Source organism: Sphaerodactylus townsendi, linkage group LG01 (genome assembly GCF_021028975.2).
Source record: "Sphaerodactylus townsendi isolate TG3544 linkage group LG01, MPM_Stown_v2.3, whole genome shotgun sequence".
Taxonomy (NCBI): Eukaryota; Metazoa; Chordata; class Lepidosauria; order Squamata; family Sphaerodactylidae; genus Sphaerodactylus; species Sphaerodactylus townsendi.
The window spans coordinates 68156895-68176573 of record NC_059425.1 but is presented as its reverse complement, the minus strand read 5'-3'; the positions used below and the strand labels follow the sequence as shown (position 1 = coordinate 68176573).

The window sequence follows — 19679 nt, the reverse complement described above, 5'->3', positions numbered from 1 at the left end:
AAGGAAGGAAGGAATTGGTGTAAATGAATCTGAGAACAACACATGCCTCTTGCTCCAGAATGAACTGCCCTTGGGCATTCACACAACTGGCAATCTAGTCCATATCAGACTCTTACCCATATTTATGTTAAAGGAGATTGTGGTGACATCTTATCAGGAGACTGGTGTATAGCATTCTTTACTATCCATGTCCAGAGCTTCCTCTTGACATAGATTATATAAAACCAGAGAAACAACTCCAGTTTGGGACAATTCCATATCCACACTGATGGATTATGAAATGCTGCCTTTTTAAAGACAGACTATGAATTTCAGAAACAGAAGCCAGATAGGAGTGCAGGAAGAACACAAAGTAATCCAGTTGCATACAAGATAAGGAATTTTAATTGCCCTTTGGTAATGTTCCAGGTTACATCTAAAAGGTCAGTAGGGTCTAATGCCTTTGGGCTGAGATCATGACAAACAACTGCTGACATGTTTTTCCATGTACTGTTCAGGAATGATGTCAGGAATTCCCCAAGACACTCTGCCACACCACCCCAACCTTTTGGGCCACAGGCATGGTCTTCCTCGGTTCCTTTTATCGCCAATGGATTTTTAAAATGTAGTTTGTTCTTTGCTTCATCCCCTGACATCAAGCATAAAGGGGAAGTAGCAATTAACGAGGAGTTGAAGCATTCTTCTACTTCTTGCAGAGGCAAGACTTCTGTGGCTGCCAACCCGCTCCCCACCCCCAAACCTCACATCCATGAGCTTACAGTGCCAGTGGCCAATGCTGTCTCAGCCCCTTATTCCTGACACCACCTATTTGAAATTGAAGAACTTGCCAGGGATCTGGACAAGGTCTGTACAGCCACAGGTCATCCCATGGTCTCCCTAAGGATTTGTTTAAAAAAGGAATTGGGAAGAGCATATAATGCAACAGAGCTCCTTGAACCTGCACCAGAGTTGCAACAACAAGGTTTAAGTGTCACTGCCACAACACAGTGCAGTTGGGCAATGGTTTTCAAATTTCTTATCCATGACAGGGTTGCTTCCAAAGGAGCGTGGGGGCGGAGCCATTGAAAGGTGGCGGTGTTATTTGAATGTTTCTAAGACTGGCCTCAGGAACATTTCCCTTATCAATCTGCCGGATTTTGAAAGCTTGCCCAGCTTCAGTGCCCTCCAGCACTTTTCATAATGCCAAAGCATGTTCTAGGATAAGTTTCACTTGATAGGAGGTGCCAGAGAGTCTTGATAAGCCTAATCACTGTATATGAACTGAGTGCACTTTAAAACACACCCAGCAGTGCTGCCGCTAGCAACGGGGCAAAGTTTGGAACAGGACAATTTGGAATATAAGCCTTCTCAGTTTGGAGATCCACTCCCCAATGTGAAGGAAGGCCCTAAACCTCTCTACAGCCAGTCCCAGCTTAAGGGCTGATGGGAAATTCTAGCTTGGGAAATTCCTGGAGATTTTGGAGATGGAGTCTGGGGAGGGCAGGATTTGGGGAGGGGAGGGATTTTGAGCAGGGTATAATGCCGTAATGTCTAGCCTCCGAAGCAGTCGCTTTCTCCAGGGCAACTGTCATCTGGAGATGAGTTGCAATTCTGGGAGATCTCCAGGCTCCACCTAGAGGTTTGTCATTCTAAGGTCATACTGGAGCTCCCCACCCCCACCCCGCCCCTCACTATCCAAGCTAATTTAGCACTGTGAAAGAACAGGAAACCAGACGAGAAAGATCTATACTGCCTTTTCTCAGCTGTGGTACAATGGTTAGAATGTTAGACTAGTGTCTGGGAGATCAGTTTCAGCTCCTCACTCTGCCGCAGATCCTGGTTGGGTGACCTTCGGCCAGTCACACTGTCAGCCCGTACCTCACAGGGTTGTTGCGAAGATGACATGGAGACGAGAATGATGGAAGTAATTAGGGCCCCCACTAGGGAGAAAGACAGGATACAAATGAAAGAAAATAAAAATCAAGAAATAATTAGTTGATAGTTCAAATAGTTCCTAAGCATCCTCTGGATATCTGGAGTCAGGCTCTCAAGAGATATGGCAGACCAGCAGGATACAAACAGCTGGTAGGAAATTATTGTCCATAGCATGCTCAGAAAATCCATTCTGGTTGAGGAGAGGCCTTGTAAGATTCAAACATTACTTGTTTTGCTTCACAATGGTAAGTATGTTTGGAAGGGATGGAGGGACTAGCTCAGTGCATTTTTTCCCAAGTTCTTCTTAAGAATTCTGCAGGAAAGTTCAGAAAAACTGAGTACAGCCTGAAGCAAGCAGATGGGAACTTGCTTATCACTGGCAGGACTGCCCTTTTTAATCTTAACCATTTGATGTGTGTGCAGTTAAATACATGTAGGTATTCATCTTTATCTCCATGGGCCAGGGGGCATAAAACAGGACCAGAATTCTCCAGCAGCTGTGCATGGCAAGAGAAGAGCAGTAATGCTGAGAAAGCAATCTGTCCAGGAAACTTAGTGCTCAGGACTCAAATCTGGCAGATCTCATCAGGGCTCAGCCTCCAGTTATATTTTCAGTATCAGGATTCATGAAGTAAAAGACAAAAGTGCCACTCAACAGGTTGAAAATGGTTTCTCTTACAACTTAATCACTGTAAAGAATTTCCACAAAGGACGAACTTGAAGGTAAGGCTTCCAGGTCAAAGGGTGAAGTTTGCAGACAGATTATTAGTGTTTCGCCATCACTCTCTTTTAAAAATAGAAATTAAGCACTAATTGTCCACTCCTGGAGATTAGGGGAATGAGGGCATCAACCTCAGTGGGGTAGAATGCTGTAAAGTCCACCCTCCAAAGCATCCATTTTCTAGGTGTCAAACTCGCGGCCCTCCAGATGTTATGGACTACAGTTCCCATAATCCCCAGCCAGCATGATGAAATTGATGATTGTAATCTGGAGATGAGATGTAATTCGGGGGATCCCCAGGTGCCTCCTGGAGGCTGGCATTCTTAGGAAAATGGTGTGCAGCTAAATCAACAAACACTGCCCAAAAGAAGGTCTGAGCTGATCTTTGCATTGTTTATTTTGTAGAACCACAATGATTACTGCCTGTTACATGGTTAGATACTCTTCACAGCATAGTTCAAAACAATCCTTTCATATTTTATCTTTGCTGTTGTGCACTCAAAATGATAGTTCCAATCTGGATAAATATGAAATCCTGAACCTCTAGTTAAGTATGAGAGGGACCTACCCACAGGCATTGCTGCTGATGACTTAAGTTGTTGCTTTCTGGCACCGGACACAACAAAGAACAGCTTGAAACATCAGACGTGTGCGGAGAGGAGGAACGAGGTTAAAGGCTCTCTGTGGTGAGAACTGGATGACCTCAAAAAGCGAGTTCAGTCAGAACAAACATCTCTTTCCTCCCCGCCTCTTTCCCTGAGGAGAGAAGGGGGAATTCATTTGTGGTGATTCCTGGATTTTCCTGACTTCCTTCCCTGTGCGCAAAGCTATTTTGTTAGGAAATGTTGTAAGAGATCCATAGAAGAGGTGGTGTGGGTGTGTGTAAAGAAATCATTGCTGGAAAAGCTCCTACTCCTTCTGGGAAAGGGCAAAGAGAACACACCCTCTCCTGCTCACATGGCTCAATGAAACTGTTCCCCCAGGAATTTGCTACTGCACTGTTGTACCCTTAATGTGTAACAGACAGGACTGCTTGAGGTCTGAATTCCTTGAACTGCTTATCAACTTCAGCCCCTTCCTGGCTCTCTTCTAAACCACTCCATAGTGCAATAACCCACCTAGGGTTACCAACTCTGAGTTAGGAAATTCCTGGAGATTTGGCAGTAGAGCCTTGGAAGGGTAGTTTGAGGGACCTCACGGTGTATAACCGTGGTGGCGAACCTTTGGCACTCCAGATGTTATGGACTACAATTCCCATTAGCCCCTGCCAGCATGATCAATTGGCCATGCTGGCAGGGGCTGATGGGAATTGTAGTCCATAACATCTGGAGTGCCAAAGGTTCGCCACCACTGGTGTATAACATCACACAGTATTAACATCACAGAGTCCACCTCCAAAGCATCCATTTTCTCCAGGGGGAATTATCTTCAACGTAGATATCGCTTGTAATTCTGACAGATGACCAGGCCCCAACTGGAGGTTGGCAACCCTACTTTTAGGGATAGTCCTAAATATTTTGACCTGTACATGCAGAAGCCACGTTTCCATAAAGCACAACAGTCTCTTTGAAAGGTAGATCTGAGGTGACATTAGCAACAGCAGGGTTTGTTTTTTGTCTTTTTAGAAGTGTCCATAGGAGAATGACTCCATATTGACCATGGAGATCCCCCGGATAGGTAACAGATGCATTACGTTTTATACTGGACAAAGTGTTTTGTTTTAAGGAAATGCACTCAGAGGCTACCTCCTAGTTTTTATTATTATGAGGTACAGGCCTACCTGCAATGGCCAGCCTCCCCACCATCTGAATACTGGGACTCATCAACAGACCTTTTTTGAGGCACATCTAAGTTCTTGAGTGTGTGAAGCTGACTTAGCAATTAACAACAAACATATGTTGTCTCTGACAAACTACAGAGTGCATCCCTCTTTCTACAACCGCTGCTCTTGCCGACACAGAAGAATACGGGGAAGCTGCAGTCCGGGATATTGTCTGTTTTTAGAGATACGCCGCTTTTTGTTTTTAGGGTCAGCTCCGTCAGAAGCTGATGCCGCACGTGCTTTCTCTAGCATGCCATTCCGGAATAATTGTGCCCCCCCTCATCCCGGTTCCAGGCATACTTAGGCAGAGGATCACTTTGCGGCTAAACACTAGATCTCTACGGGAAAAAAAGGTTACCACGCCGCCTGCAGCCCGCAGCGGCCAGTCACGCGCCGGGCAAGACCCCCGTCCTCCTTCCCGGCTCAGTATGCACAGACCAAGCACCCGTTGCAACAGAGCCGCGGGCTCTTTAAGACGGTTGTCCGTGAGAAGCAGGGTGGGGAGGTTGGTTGTTAGCCAATCACATTCAGAAATATTTGCATAAACCCGGTCTGCGAAGGAAAAAGAATTGAATGGAGAAATTTAAGGGTTCATCTTCTGCACAGACGAATAAAAAGACAGTCTGAGCATGCAGGAGTAATGAATATGTGTATCTAAATAATATAAAAACGCTGGTTGTGCTAGAAGATCTTGAATAGAATTGCAGCTTTTCTATCACTGCAGTATCTCACTGTATCTTGTTTAATTTACATGGAGAGAGGTTTATATAGCGAAGAGAAAGTAAGCTTCTGTTGCCCGGATGATCCTCAGTGGTCTGGGGTGCAGGCTTCAAACCTGTAGCTGTTTAGCGACAGAGTGGTTCAATTCCACCTTCCGGGCGTAACAATTGCAGTTTGTAATAAGCTGTTCTTGAATAATGACGCGTTTTCGACTACGTTGTTGTTGATATTTCTACTAAAGAGTAGATATATTGCTATTTATCGTTTTTTATTTCTTTCATTGGTGAATACTAGCTATATGAATACTACCAGATTCCTGCAGATGAGTAGCAGATCTATTTCTACATTTACTTTTTTAAATTACTAGCTCGTCTGTTTGAGTAAACGAACTAACCATGCATGGATAATTTTTCTGATGTTACTAAATTACTGCTTGTAATTGTCCAGCATTCCAATCATCCATCATATTGGTTCATTATATGAAATACAGAAATAAAACAAGCTGACTTTCCATTTCCTGGCACTATTTCTACTGCTATGTATTACTGATAATATAATAACACTGGAAGCCTAATCAAAATTTGAAATCTTTGCTAATACAGAGGTAAGACTAAACTGTTTCTTATTCTCACACAAGTAAGCATGCTCTCAAGCTATAGATCACTGTAGTCTGGAAGTGGGGACTCCCAGGACAGACTTCTCCACCCCAAACCTTCTGCATATTCAAAACAAGCATCTCAGAGAGAATCCTTTCCTATTGATTCTTGTTCTCTGAGGGTTTTTTTTAAATGGAGGGACATGCCATCATGTCAACTACACCTGTAGTCTGAAGTATATATAGTATTGTTATAATACAATTCAGACATTACCCAATTTGCTATTTGTGGGATTGAGCTCCTTTAGTCCAGAATGCATTAGAATGTAGTAGCATTAGAAAGCAGTTTTCTATCATCTCTCTGATCAATGGTTGGAAGTTAGCTAAAAAGTCAGTTTAAATGTCAGTATAGTTTGTGTAGAATGAGTGGCCTCCATGTTAACATTATATGTGACCATTATTGTTCGATCCTGCTTTATGCCATCTCCCCATACCACCCTGCTCCCCTCCCTCCCAACAAATCCCTCAATCCAGGAGAGACCATTTTAAAGAATTTAAGGTGTAAAATGCCAGGAAAGTAGATGTACATCAGTAACACCATCTTTCTTCTTGTGGAACCTTGCAGCAATGTCATCTTATAATTTTTCAATGTATAATTGACAGGAGAACTAACATAGCACCATAAAACCTGGGTTTTCCAATAATCGTGATTTGTGTGATTCTTTTGTTTTAATGTGCCTCGCAGCTGCGGTCAAATGTATGGCCCTGGGTGGAAGGCGCATTATGCGGCTGTGCTCTTTTTTTAAACCTCCCCGCTCCCATCTGCAGAGCCATGCATGCACTTCTGGAACATAAGGCGTCAGGAAAGCTCTGGGGGTTCCTGTGTGCCTGCCTGCGTAGCTGCGCATCGGTGGGAGGTAAGGAAAATAATACATGCCTCCGTGCAAAGGCGCATGCCCCAGCCGATACCCTGTCTGTCCACAGGATGGCCAGCCATGCAAACGATCCGGGGTGAGGACGGACTCATGTATCTCGCCTGCAACCTGCTTGTAATTTGCTGTGCGGAATGGGCCTGAAACATAGGCCCGTTATGCATGGATCATTTTCCACAATGTTCTTTGTTCCACAGTGGAGTTGCAGTGGGATGGCATTTTAAAAATCTGTTTAAATTTTATATTGATATTCTTCCATTGGGTGGCCTTACTTCCTCCCTCTGCTGCAGTGCTGGAGAGCTGAAGAGGGAGGAAGGCCATGCATGACCAATCATTGGTGGTGAAGGAGGATGCTGTGGCTGGACAAGCACCTCCTCCTACACACACCCCCTCGAGAAAGCAACAGGAGCCTGAAGGGTGGGCAAAGGGGGAGAGAAGAAGGGGTGGGAGTGTGTGAACGGGGCTATATCAACATTCTTCACATCACTATTATGATGGCTCCTTACCATTCATTATTTTTGTGCAGGGGTTGGAATAAGCCGGCCTTAGACCCCCAGAAAAGTTTGCGAAGAGTGGCAGGTGGAGACTGGAAAGAGCAGAAACCCCTAAGCAAGGGAAAGCATCAGGGTTTGCCCACTGTCAGGAATAGTGGGGCTTCCAGGATTTGCAGCACCATGTGTGAGCGCCTCTGCCGTGAAAACTCTGCCACATAGGAAACATACTCTTGCTCTGAGCCACAGCACTAGTGTATAATCAACCACAATATGTTTTGTTCAAGACTGCTGAGGCCCCCTCTATATGTGAGGCCTTGTGCAATTTATCCAGGAGCTTCATTGTTCACCACTAAAATTCTAAGCAGGAAGGAAGGAATTTTTGCTCATCTCTGAATGAAATAAAAGTGCAAATGTCCTGGAAAAAAAAGTGCAAATGTCCTTGTCAGCTATTGTTATTGATGTTCTTTGCATGTTAGTAACATGCACAATGCTTTAAAATCCATTCATCCTCATGATACTGCTATGAAAGAAGGTCGGTTAAGGCCACTCAACAAACCTAACAGTGTGTGGGATTTTTTTCTTTCCCAGATCTAAAACCAACCTTAATCCACCCATGACACTGCTATCCATTTCCTGTAACATATGCATGTCATTCTATTAGTATGTCAGTCCCATATCAGAAAAGTTGATATGTGGGGGATTATTACATAAGAAATCAACCTGTGGTGCAGGCAGGCAGCACAAATTAATGGCATCCCTGGTTAAAAAATGGAGACTGGAAACTTGTTGTGGCTCGGTCAGACTCACATTGTTTGTGGATTCTCAGTTTCTGTAAATCAGTAGTATAACCAAAGGTGAAAACAGCAAAATATATGTAAACTGCAGCCAATACTAGAGTGGCACACAAACTCTGAACTACTTTACTTGTGGTATGCTTGTTAAAAAGGATGGCCACCACTGGAATACTTCAAGTAATCGAGTGGTGAGATTCAGCAGGTTCCCACCACTTCGGCAGAACCGGTTGTTAAAATGGTGCTTGTAAATAACCAGTTGTTAAATTATTTGAATCCCACCACTGAAGTGATCCCATTTAACAAAGTCGTTTGTACTGTGTGATTTAAGATTAAACTATTCTCTGAGGTAGCTTGGCCAATTTTTGATCTATTGTATTCTGAGACTTGAGAGTGACCTAATTGAACAGCTTATCAATAAACATGAGGTGGATGCTCACATTATTGGACACTGTACTATTGTAATGATTCATCTTCTGGATTTTCCAGTCTGGGGAAGAAAACCTAGGAAGTGAGTTATTACATTTGTGGACTGGTGTTAACATAGATGACCTTCAGAGTAAGTAAGGTGGTTGCTAGAGAAGAACATTTTCTGCTGTAGCACCTCAGTTGTGATAATAACCCCCACCACACACACCTAGCTTTCTAAAATGTTTGTATCCACTCTAAATGCTATTGCAGTATAATCCAGAGCAGAAGTTTACACTTCTAAATCCATTGAATGGGTTTATACAAGAGTGTATCTCTGTTTATGATTGCACTGTTACTTATTTGGACTTTTGGATGCATTGTTTATTTTGTTGTGTGTATTTTTGATCTGATACTCTTTGGCAAGTGGGCGCTTCCTTTCTTATCCTGCTCCAAATTATTTATTATTTGTTTACTATATTTATACCCTGTCTTTCTCTACATGGGGATCCAAAACAGCTTCTGTTGTTCTCCTGTCCTCCATTTTATTCTCAAAACAACCCTGTGAGGTGGGTTAGGATGACAGTATAACCTGGGTTATTTTTACACTGCTGGATGTTATTTGTGACTGATAACTTACAAGCGCTTTTCTGTCATATATAGCCATTTTGGATATTTGTTTGACATTTGTGCAAGATTCCCACAATGCAACATCGCAATGCAAGGCCCTAGAACCCCAGCAGAGCATTCTAGAACAAAGAAGGTCCTGGAAATGGCAGATGAATTCACAAATCTTCTGAGATCTTTATGTTGAAAAACATATAATCATAGACCTGCTTGAAAAAATATTCAAAGTAATGGCCTCTTCCACAGCTTGCAAATGTGAATACTTAGTCCTAATGATTACTAGGTGCTTTTAAAACATCTATCCTGTCTTTGAAAATAATGGAGAATCTTGCCCCCAGCAGCTCCCTCTATGATTACTGCAGGCCACATAGCAAAATAAAGGGCTTCTCCTCTGAAAGCTCATTGGCACCAGACTCTGAGGTTTACGATGCCCTTCTGCCTTTCTCATCCTAAAACAAATAGAAAAGAAGGAAAATTACTGATGCCATTTTGCAAAGGAGCTTACTAAGAAAAGATCAAGGCTGCCTTGCTCACCCGATGTACAGGTCAACTGAGTCCAAAACACACAAACCTTCTATTTATGCGTTTACAGGATGGGAGTGGTTGAATAGACATTAAGAATTTGATTGCCATGATTTAATCTGAAATTGTTGCTTTAATCAAAACACCAGACAGACACAAATGGCAGTCCCATTTTCTAACCACATGTTTAAAAGGACTTACTGTGTTCATTTATGGAACTGACATCAAGATTAGCCATACTCTTTTGCCAATTTGAAAAACAAAGGTCTTTTCTCCAGAGCAACCTCTACAGACAATGAAACCCTACCACCAAACTTCTTATTGTTCGCTATTTAAAGCCAGTCATAGTGCTTTTGTATTTAACATTTCATTCTGAGCAATGACCCTGCATGTGTTAATTTGCAGAAACAGATGGAATTGTTCACATTAAATATCCAGCTGTAATCCATGTTGCATTGTGGGAATCTTGCACAAATGTCAAACAAGTAGGCACTCGGACCCAAGCAGGCCATTCTAGAACAAAGATGGTCCAGGAAATGGCGGATGAATTCACAAATCTCCTGAGATCTTTATGATGAACTTGAAAAATGTATAGTGAGTGGCAGTACTAGCAGACTGTAACCCTAGTCCATTTTAGTCGTGCATTTGTAACCCCTGTGTCAGAATGGGATGACCCAGAAAGGGGTGGAGTCTGAAAAGAAGCAGAATGCTGCAGAACTCATGAGGTTGGAGGAAGCAAGGCTACCAGGCTGGGACCTTGATTGATTTTATTAAGCCCTTAACACCTTGTTTAAGGTAACTGCAATGTTGTGGGGAACTAGTGGGAAGGGAGTTTATATTTTTTTTGCTATATTTTAAATGTTAGAATTTATTGTTTCAGGGTTTTTGTGTATGTAAATGGTGAGAGTTTTCTGGGAACCTTCATCATCTTGAATCCCGTTCACCAAGCCTTTGAAGTCTTCAAAACCAACCACCAGCAAAGAAGAATTGGACTTGGCAATATCAGTAGACTGTAAATATAAGGACTTGAAATGCAAACCTGAACAGGACCTTGAATTGTAAATGTTGAATGTTGATGTTTAATGTTATTTGTAAAGAGAAGTAAACTGTTTTGTTTAAATTTGGTTCTTTGCAACTCCTTCCAAGTACTGCCCCACAGAACCCACAAGCTGAGGTTACACATTCCTCTTCTTTTCTTTTTCACTACAACTACAAAGTAAAGTTACTTTTCAAATGCAATGTGCAGTGGTATAGAGGTTTATAGGAAACATGTGTATATGAAATCAAAGATAGTCAAGCTAATCTTTGATGACAAGAAAATCAGTACTTAATATCCTCTTCTGAACTCACTGATTCATGCAGCCCCAAACTAGTCTGATTATGCAACGCTTTCCATGTCTGTTTTAGCTGGTCCTGTGGCAAAGTTACCCTCTAAATGCTCCACTGCAAGATCAGATAGAGCTGAGTTGACTCTGTTTATACTCACCTTGTCACAGGCCCAAACACTGACTCAGCATGCAATCATGCAATCTGCAAGGCTTGTGTAACCCCCATGCCCAGAATGGGTTGACCCAGTAAGGGGGTGGAGACTCAGAGCAGCAGAAAGGCTGCAAGAGCTCTTTGCAGAAGACAAGGCTTCCAGGCTCGGACCTTGATTTCTATAAGCCCTTAACACCTTGTTAAGGGTTTCTTTTGTGGTTGTAATGGGTGAGAGTTCTCCTGGAAACCTTCATCATGTTGCATCCTGTTCATCAAGCCCTTGGAGTCTTCAGGAGCCAACCCACTTGCAAAGAAGAATTGCACTTGGCAGTATCAGTAGACTGTAAATAGAAGGACTTGAAATGCAACCTGAACAGGACCTTGAATTGTAACGTTAAATGTTGATGTTTTAAAAGTGTAAATTGTAAAGAAAAGTAAACCATTTTGTTGTTTAAAAATTGTTGTTGCAACTCATTCCAAGTACTGCCCCACAGAACCCACAGAAGGAGGTTACAAATGGCGCCCAACCAGCGTGGGGCTTGGAAGTGAGATTGCAAATATAAATTGCTTGCAATGGAAGTGTGCAGCAAGTTGGGGTTTGATCCCCATATAACTGTTTTGTTATTTGATGTAAGTTCAAGAGATGTTGCTATGTGAATTTGAAGCACATGATTCTGTTTGGCAGTTCCATGAAGGAGGGGATTCCAGTTGCAACCCCCCATCCCTTCTGCAAACTAATTGGCTGAATCGCAACATTTGCTGGAAAGTTTTGCAAACTTCCAGTGCAGCTAAGTTTGGAACAGTTGGAAATCCTTGCAAGGGAAAGACAATGTTCTGCATTCAGATGCACCAAATGTGGTTCCTCCAAGTACAGGAATCTCTGGGGAAATCATTATGCAATGATTTCAAGAGTTGCATTGTGATTACTGTCGAGACGACAGAATTTTAGTGGGGGAGAATGTAACCCCCATGCCCAGAATGGGTTGACCCAGTAAGGGGGTGGAGACTCAGAGCAGCAGAAAGGCTGCAAGAGCTCTTTGCAGAAGACAAGGCTTCCAGGCTCGGACCTTGATTTCTATAAGCCCTTAACACCTTGTTAAGGGTTTCTTTTGTGGTTGTAATGGGTGAGAGTTCTCCTGGAAACCTTCATCATGTTGCATCCTGTTCATCAAGCCCTTGGAGTCTTCAGGAGCCAACCCACTTGCAAAGAAGAATTGCACTTGGCAGTATCAGTAGACTGTAAATAGAAGGACTTGAAATGCAACCTGAACAGGACCTTGAATTGTAACGTTAAATGTTGATGTTTTAAAAGTGTAAATTGTAAAGAAAAGTAAACCATTTTGTTGTTTAAAAATTGTTGTTGCAACTCATTCCAAGTACTGCCCCACAGAACCCACAAGCTGAGGTTACACTTGCACTTGCTACATGTCCATGGCTGATTTTTGATCTGTGAAAGAAGAAGATGAGTATGGTCTTCCCTGTGCATATGCCTTGAACTTTTTGTTTACATGCATGCTGCCAGAATAAAGATTGGCCCTCTCCTCATCAGGGTGCCTCCATCTATTAGAGGGAGAACTAGTTTTTCTCTGCAACTCACATTCGTAAGAATTTACAGCAAATGATCATCCCTTGTTATGGAGAAAAATAGAGTATAGTCTCCTAGAGTGTGTGAAAACTCCCATGCTTGGGCTCTCCTGAACAGTGCCTAGGCATGTTCTTTGTATGGGTTGCTTTTATTCATGTGAATGTGGTTGTGATGCTGTAAAGAAGAAATATATGAGTGCTTGCTAGTTCCATAATGTAGTCCTGGGAATAAAACATCACCAGATTCCATGTGGATTGTATTTTCCATTAAGATAACACTTACATTTACACTTCCAGTTCAGCACAATCCACCATCGCTTTAAGAACAAAGTTGGTAACAAGAGTACCTGGTAAAGAAGGCAGAATGAACTGCAAATCAGAATAAAGTAGAAGGTGGATAATCTGTAGCTTGAAGGTTGTTACGTTTTATATCCACATACATAGAAAAAAAAGAGTTAATGCACATTTATATTTAACTCTGAACATCAGTATGGAGTCCAGGGCAGAACAGCAGCACACCTAGAGGGGCACAAGGGGGCTCAAGTCCCAGGTGCCACTTCCTGGGGGCATATTTTGGAGCACACACCCCAAATGTGCCACAGTCCAGAACTCCACGTGCAGTGCCAATGCAGGACAGTGCCAGTGAGAGGGGCTGGCCCTGCCCCCATCTCCACATGGAAGTCAGAGCAGCAAGGGTCTGGTTGAGCATGGCCTCAGCCAGGCTTGGACCCAGCTTTAAACTGCAGGTTTTCAGCCTATCAGCTAAGAGCTGGATCCAAGCCTGGCTGAGGCTGGGCTCAGAGTGAACTCAGAGCCTGTCCCTCTCTAGCTTTATACTATTGGCTCCATCCCAAGCTTTATACTATTGGCTCCATCCCCCATGGATCTTGGGGGCAGAGCCAACCATAGAAAGTTAGAAGGGGACAGGTTCTGAGGTCAGTCTGAGCCCAGCTGAGACGGGACCTTGCTGCTTTGATCTCCATGAGGAGATTGGAGCGAGGCCAGCCCCACTCATCAGCGTTCAACTGTGCTCCTGTCCCGATGGGGTGGGGCACAGCTGTGGGGAGGAGCACAGAACCCAGGGTGAGCCCTGGGCACCATTTTAGGTTGGTATGCCCCTGTGGGAGAACCAGGAATATTGTCCTAAACTTCTTGAGGAAAGAGTAATGTATAGGTAATACAGAAGGTCATAGATTCAGCCCGCATACCTCCAGGGAAGGGATCCCACCTGGGAGACTTTGTGTGCTACTTTGGGTCAAGGTGGACAAGCATAAGACCCAGTATAAGGCGTTTCCATGTTATATGGGCATATTCCCCAACTATATGCAAAGAATAAAACATTTAGTGAATAATTTTAAAAGTTTTTAAAATGTCATTAAGGGACAACTTAATCCTCAGCACGAGAAACATTTTATTTTCCCAGGATGGAAGAATCTCATATTGTTGCTTAAATGGAGATACTGTGTGGTGAGGAGGATGTGTTTGCACTTACAAATGAATTGTGTGGGTGACATCATTTTTATGCGTATGGGTGACTGCATTCTGAATCAGAGAGCATGTGTTTATGGGGGAGTGAGCATGACTGTGTCACTGAACTGTGTACATGTGTACTTGTATACACACAGAGATCCCTTTGCTTGTGCCATCTGCAAGGGCTGTATCCAATGGACTTCTCAATTGCAAAATGTGAGATATCTACTCAGATAACCACCCCCATTAGCCTGGTCTGAAAGAAACAAAAGCGCCTCCTTATTGTTGTCTCGTGACATGGAAGAATGGGAGTATAAAGACTCCTTTTGTTTTCCTCAGATCATACAGTGGTGCACTGTTAACCTATTACTGCTTGTCACACTGAGCCGCTATGAAATGATGAGGATAGGAAGGGTAGTTCAAGGAGTGAGAATTATCAAGGCATATTGGTATTGGGAAGTCTTTTTTGCACAAAACTTTAAATAGAATAAATGTATTAGTACTGGTAATACAGAGATGAAAGCAGAATGAGCTCTCTGGAGGAATAGTTTCTCTCTTTAACTCAGGGGTAGGGAACCTGCGGCTCGAGAGCCACATGCTTGACTCTTCTTGCGCCCTTTGCACTGTAAGGCTCCACAATGAAAGGCAGCTTGGCCCCTATCTCTTGCCCGCCCTGCAGGCAGCAGGGCAGACGCATCCATGCGCTTCTCAGGATGAGCGGAGTAAAAGGTAAAAAAACCCCAATATATACAGTGTTATCTTTATTTTAAATGTCAAAAATTATTTGCCGCTCCAAGTGTTTTCTTTTTCCATGGAAAACGGGTCCAAATGGCTCTTTGTTAAAGGTTCCCTACCCCTGCTTTAACTGAACTGGCAAAGGAGCTACTCAGACCATTGTAACGTTCTGTCTCTTAGACCTCTTTGATCCAAATACTCTTAAGCTGTAGGAAAAGAGCAGCCAGATTACTTGTGAAAATACCTATGCAGGTGTTTAGGCAAGAATTCACACTACACTGTACCCTGTATTACAGATCATATCCTGTGTCATCCTGTGCAAGACCTCTTGCACAAGCAAATCAAGATTTGAGGGGGGGTTCATTTTGCTTTTCTGCAACATTATTTCCTGGGTATCAGTGAACATTTAGAAACAGCAGAGGCTGGAGCTATGCAACAAAAAGGGAAAAGAGACAAAAACAGTCTAGCAGCAAATATACTGGCGTGGCCCTGCACTGGCTCCAACGGCTCATTTGCCCCCTCCCCATAAGATTGGGTTGTTAGCGATACTCTGGACCAGGGGTAGGGAACCTGCGGCTCTCCAGATGTTCAGGAACTACAATTCCCATCAGCCTCTGTCAGCATGGCCAATTGGCCATGCTGGTAGGGGCTGATGGGAATTGTAGTTCCTGAACATCTGGAGAGCCGCAGGTTCCCTACCCCTGCTCTGGACAAAAGTAAAGGATGAGCCACCAGATTCACTGGGTATAGCAATCTAGGTGGTCCCCTCCCCTCAACTGATTGGCAGCAGCTATCCTAAACTGCCCCTGCCCCTTCTATGACTCCAGAGGTGATGACAATGAGGGATGGGACCTCCACTCCTGCCTCTGAAATTACAACTGTTATGGCCTCAGGGCAACTGCTGGCAATTGGCAGTAGGGTGGTTGCCAGCTGTAGGATGCTTGCCCGTGGCTGACTGAGTGAAGCTTCTGCCACTCCAACTCCAGAGGCAAAGATAATGAGGGGGTGGAAGCTGCATCCCTCATTGTCACCACCTTTCGAGTCAGAGGTGTTCTAGAGCAGATCGCAGCAATCAATAGTGGGGGATTCCCCCTCTGACTGCCTTATAACTAATTTCTTTGGAGCTGCTGGAGTGATGCCCCTCACTGTCACCTCCTGCAGTCAGAACAGAAATGCCAGCAGTGGTGGCTGCCCACCAGGACAGCTTGGTGGCTGGGGACCCCCAGTGTGGGGCTTGGGGCCACTGCTCCAGTTGCCCCACAGCTGCAATTACTCCTGGGAATTAACAGAAATCTCTGCCTGCTCTCCAAAGGCAGAAGTGCACTTAAATCTTTGGAACTGCATTGCTGGATGCAAGTCATTATCTGCACAACATGCTACCTCAGCTGAGTCAACATATTCCAGGCCCAAGAATGGATTTTAATTGGAAGCTGCACATCACATGACTGCATTGTGCTTTTGGCATGCCCACTTGGTAAAATGCAAGTCTATTTGAGAATTATACTTTGGGGCTCAGGGAGAAATTGTGTGGACTTTCTTTAAATAGTTATGAAATGGTGGTGAGAGAAATGTGTTATAAAAGGTTGGGAAATAGTGGCTTAGAGTAGAACTGTACTCCATAGTTGGGCTAAGGTGATGGAAAAAGAAAAAGAGAGGACAGAATATTAATTGTATTTTTTTTGCTGTTGTAACCTGCATTGGTGATTTCCTAGCCCCCCAAAAGGATATAAATCAAATAAATAAAATAAACACTTGAATGTATAAGACATCTGCATCTTCAGGCCCTAGTTTACAAGACTAAAATAGACCCAAAGTAATGTGACACATCACATCAAGCTCTCCATCTCTTCTGCAAGCCCTGTGATATTTGGTTTATGAGCTGAAAGAGATGTTGAAGTATGTCAATGGACAGAAAACTAGAATTCCAGTAGGGGGCTCTAATGCTGTAGCAATAAGACTGAAGGGAGGGCAAGCTGGTAAACCACGCCAGGAATGTGGGGCACTTTCCCAAGTGACGTTAATTAATGAGTGCATGTGCAGCTCAGGAAAGTCACCACTTCCCACTCAAAGCACTGACCTTGAGACCCATCTGGTTGATTCTTTTCATTGGAAAGGAGGATTGGGGGCTGTCCTTTTGAATGCACCACAGGAGAAAGTCCACATGCAGGCTGAGTTTCATTCAGCTGCCAGCTCCAAGAGTGTTGTTTTTCTTGTCTTCTCATTTTCAAGGAGCACTTAGCCAGATGGCCTGTTTTTTAATGCATTGTGCGTTGGTTGGAAGTGTGTTTAGAGATGCTGCCAGCTCCACAAAAAGGAAGAAAGAGCAAAAGAAAGCACCATTTGGTGCCTATCCCTGGTATTTGGCCAGAGTTAAGGCACTGTTTGAAGAAAGGCAGAGTTTTGAAGTAATATTTCAGTTTCAAGAAACTTTCATGAGAACTGGTCTGCAGGAATCCACCAGTGGCCAGCCCCATGCATCTGGAAGTTCACAGATAATGTGAATGAAGGCCATGACCATCTTACATTCTTGACTCTTGCATCTCTTATTCATATTCAGTTTCTCTGCACAGAGATTCTGTTTTGTTTTCATGGCTAATAGCTGCAGGTAGACCTATCCTCTGTGAATGTGTTTGGTCCCTTTAAATGCCATCTAAACTGGTGGCCCTCTTGGACATTTATTGTTAGTTTTCAAATCAATTTCATTAAGTGACCTCACGTACTAGATTGAAGGAGGGAGAAAAAGATATTGGCAATGTTATGAACTCCCACTAAGTCCTTTTCTCTGCATGTATCATTCGAGACGAAAATTAGTGACTGGCAACTGTGCCTCAGATAAGTCCTAGAAAGAAGAAGCAGCTGCAGCTAATGGGATTCAGTTAGGTATTATTTTTTGTCTAGGGTTGCCTACTTTTGATTTTAAACCATTCTGGCTGTCTAGTTCGACCCAGGAAATGGAGTCAGGAATGGAGTCCAGAGGAATCTTTCAAGATGAAGCAGCTAAAGGATGGGTTTAGTGTCAGCAATGGAGCAAGGGCTGAATTTGAATCTTCCTAATATTTCAGTCTTCCATACTGACTGTCAAAAGGGTGTCCATCTTGGAGGGATTTTCTAGCCTGAACTGGTTTTCTGCCTCTTGCAGATGCAAAGTGCACTCTCCACCTCAGCAAGATATTGCCTTCCTTTCCTAGCACCAATATATGTGGATTAGAAACAATGCCTGAGAGATTCATTTTGTCTCGGGAGCTACAGTTTCTACCTTTATTTCTGGTAGGGCTTTTGTACCTCAACCTAATGGCAGGGGAGGAGGAAAAGATAGTGTTTTCTTCAGCGCAGAGGCACAGTGATGGGAAAGGATTCACTTGAAGCAGGGGTCCCCAACCTGTGTTTGATACTGTGTGTTTTTCGGAATTTAGAGGGGGGAAGTGTCTCATCCCTAAAGTGCTTCTGCAGGAGTCAGGGCCAAACCCCAAATAGCTTCACTGGCGGCAGATCCAAAATGAATACCTCCACTTTGAAAAAGATTTGCAGGAGAGAAATAAAAAGCAATGAAGGAAAGTGCTGATGGGAGAAAAGAAGATGAAGGGGAATAAAAAGAAAAACCTGAAGTGGAAATGAATCCACAAGCTGAGCTTCTTTACCAGTCCTCTAGGTCTTCCAGGGACTGCTGCTATGACTGCAGCTGAGGAAAATACTTTCATTTGAATGAGGACAGCTGATAAAAAAAACCCTGCCTTACAATGGCCCTGTCTTTCTTCTGAATAGTTTGGTGAGAGCTAGGGAAAGTACTGGTGGGCACCAGGGCACTATAAGTGCTGCACTGGGAACCTTGACAGGAAGAATCTCTGCCATACAATTGTTAAAGGCAAGACAAAATATCAGGAAAATATGGCAACACAGCAGGGATACAGGTCAGTGTAGGAAATAGTATCTCTTTGGGTAGATAAATGGCTTAATTAGCTGAAGATTAGTAACGAGTATATTTGTCACTGTCGCTCAGCAAGAGGCCACTAGGCTTTGAGCAACAGATCAAAATTTAGAGCCAAAGGAAGCAAAGTTTACAGCTATCACATTTGATGAAAAGATTTTGTCTGTCTGCTTGCTGAAATCATGTGTATACGTACACTTTGTGGCAGAGAGAAAGACAGCATTGACTTAATATATTTCCAGACTGCATTAAGTTGTGTTCACCAAAATGACCAGAAATCAAGGGCCATCAGTCAACCAGTGCCTCCATAGTAACAGAGACTGTGGGATTGGGCATTGAATTTGGATAGAATTTCGCTAAATGTTAGAATGAACCTGTCATCCTGTCACTCTAAGAACCATTTCTGTCAATAATGATAGACACAGTGCATATCAGTTGAGAAGGGATATGTCTCAATGATTGGCTGATGCAAAATCCCCCAGGGTGACAAGATAGACTGCACTCAGGTGCCTTAGGCTTTCATAGTTGGGGAAAGGGTTTTTCGGCTGATGTGGCTGATTATACAAGAGAAATAATTTCCACCTGCTGATTAGTTATTATTGTTGATTGACTGTGTTACTGTTTCCTAACTTTATTGTGTCTTTTAATCGGTTTGTAAACTAAAATAAAATTATTGTGAATAAATTAATTAAAACAATGTGTATGTTTTTTGTGACAGTTATGTGAGAGGATGACCAGCATGGTGTTTCTAAAGGCTAAACTCCATGGATAAGTTACTATCAGAAACTACAAAAGTTCAGTTTTTGAAAGGCCTTGCTCATTCTTGAACTCTTTGAAAAAAAATGTGCATTAGTGTAGAGACATCTAAGGCTTTGGTTCATGCCCCATGAATGCTTATTTAAGGTTTTATCCCCCTCACTTCTGGGTTTTTGAACTATTT

The 19679-nt window shown here is 43.2% G+C and overlaps 1 non-coding gene across 1 annotated transcript; it reads left to right on the top strand.

Moving 5' to 3' along the window:
- Positions 1-5251: 5251 nt before the first annotated feature.
- TRNASTOP-UCA lies at positions 5252-5338 on the top strand. The gene has a single exon. It is a non-coding gene; the product is annotated as a tRNA-Sec (tRNA).
- Positions 5339-19679: the final 14341 nt, after the last annotated feature.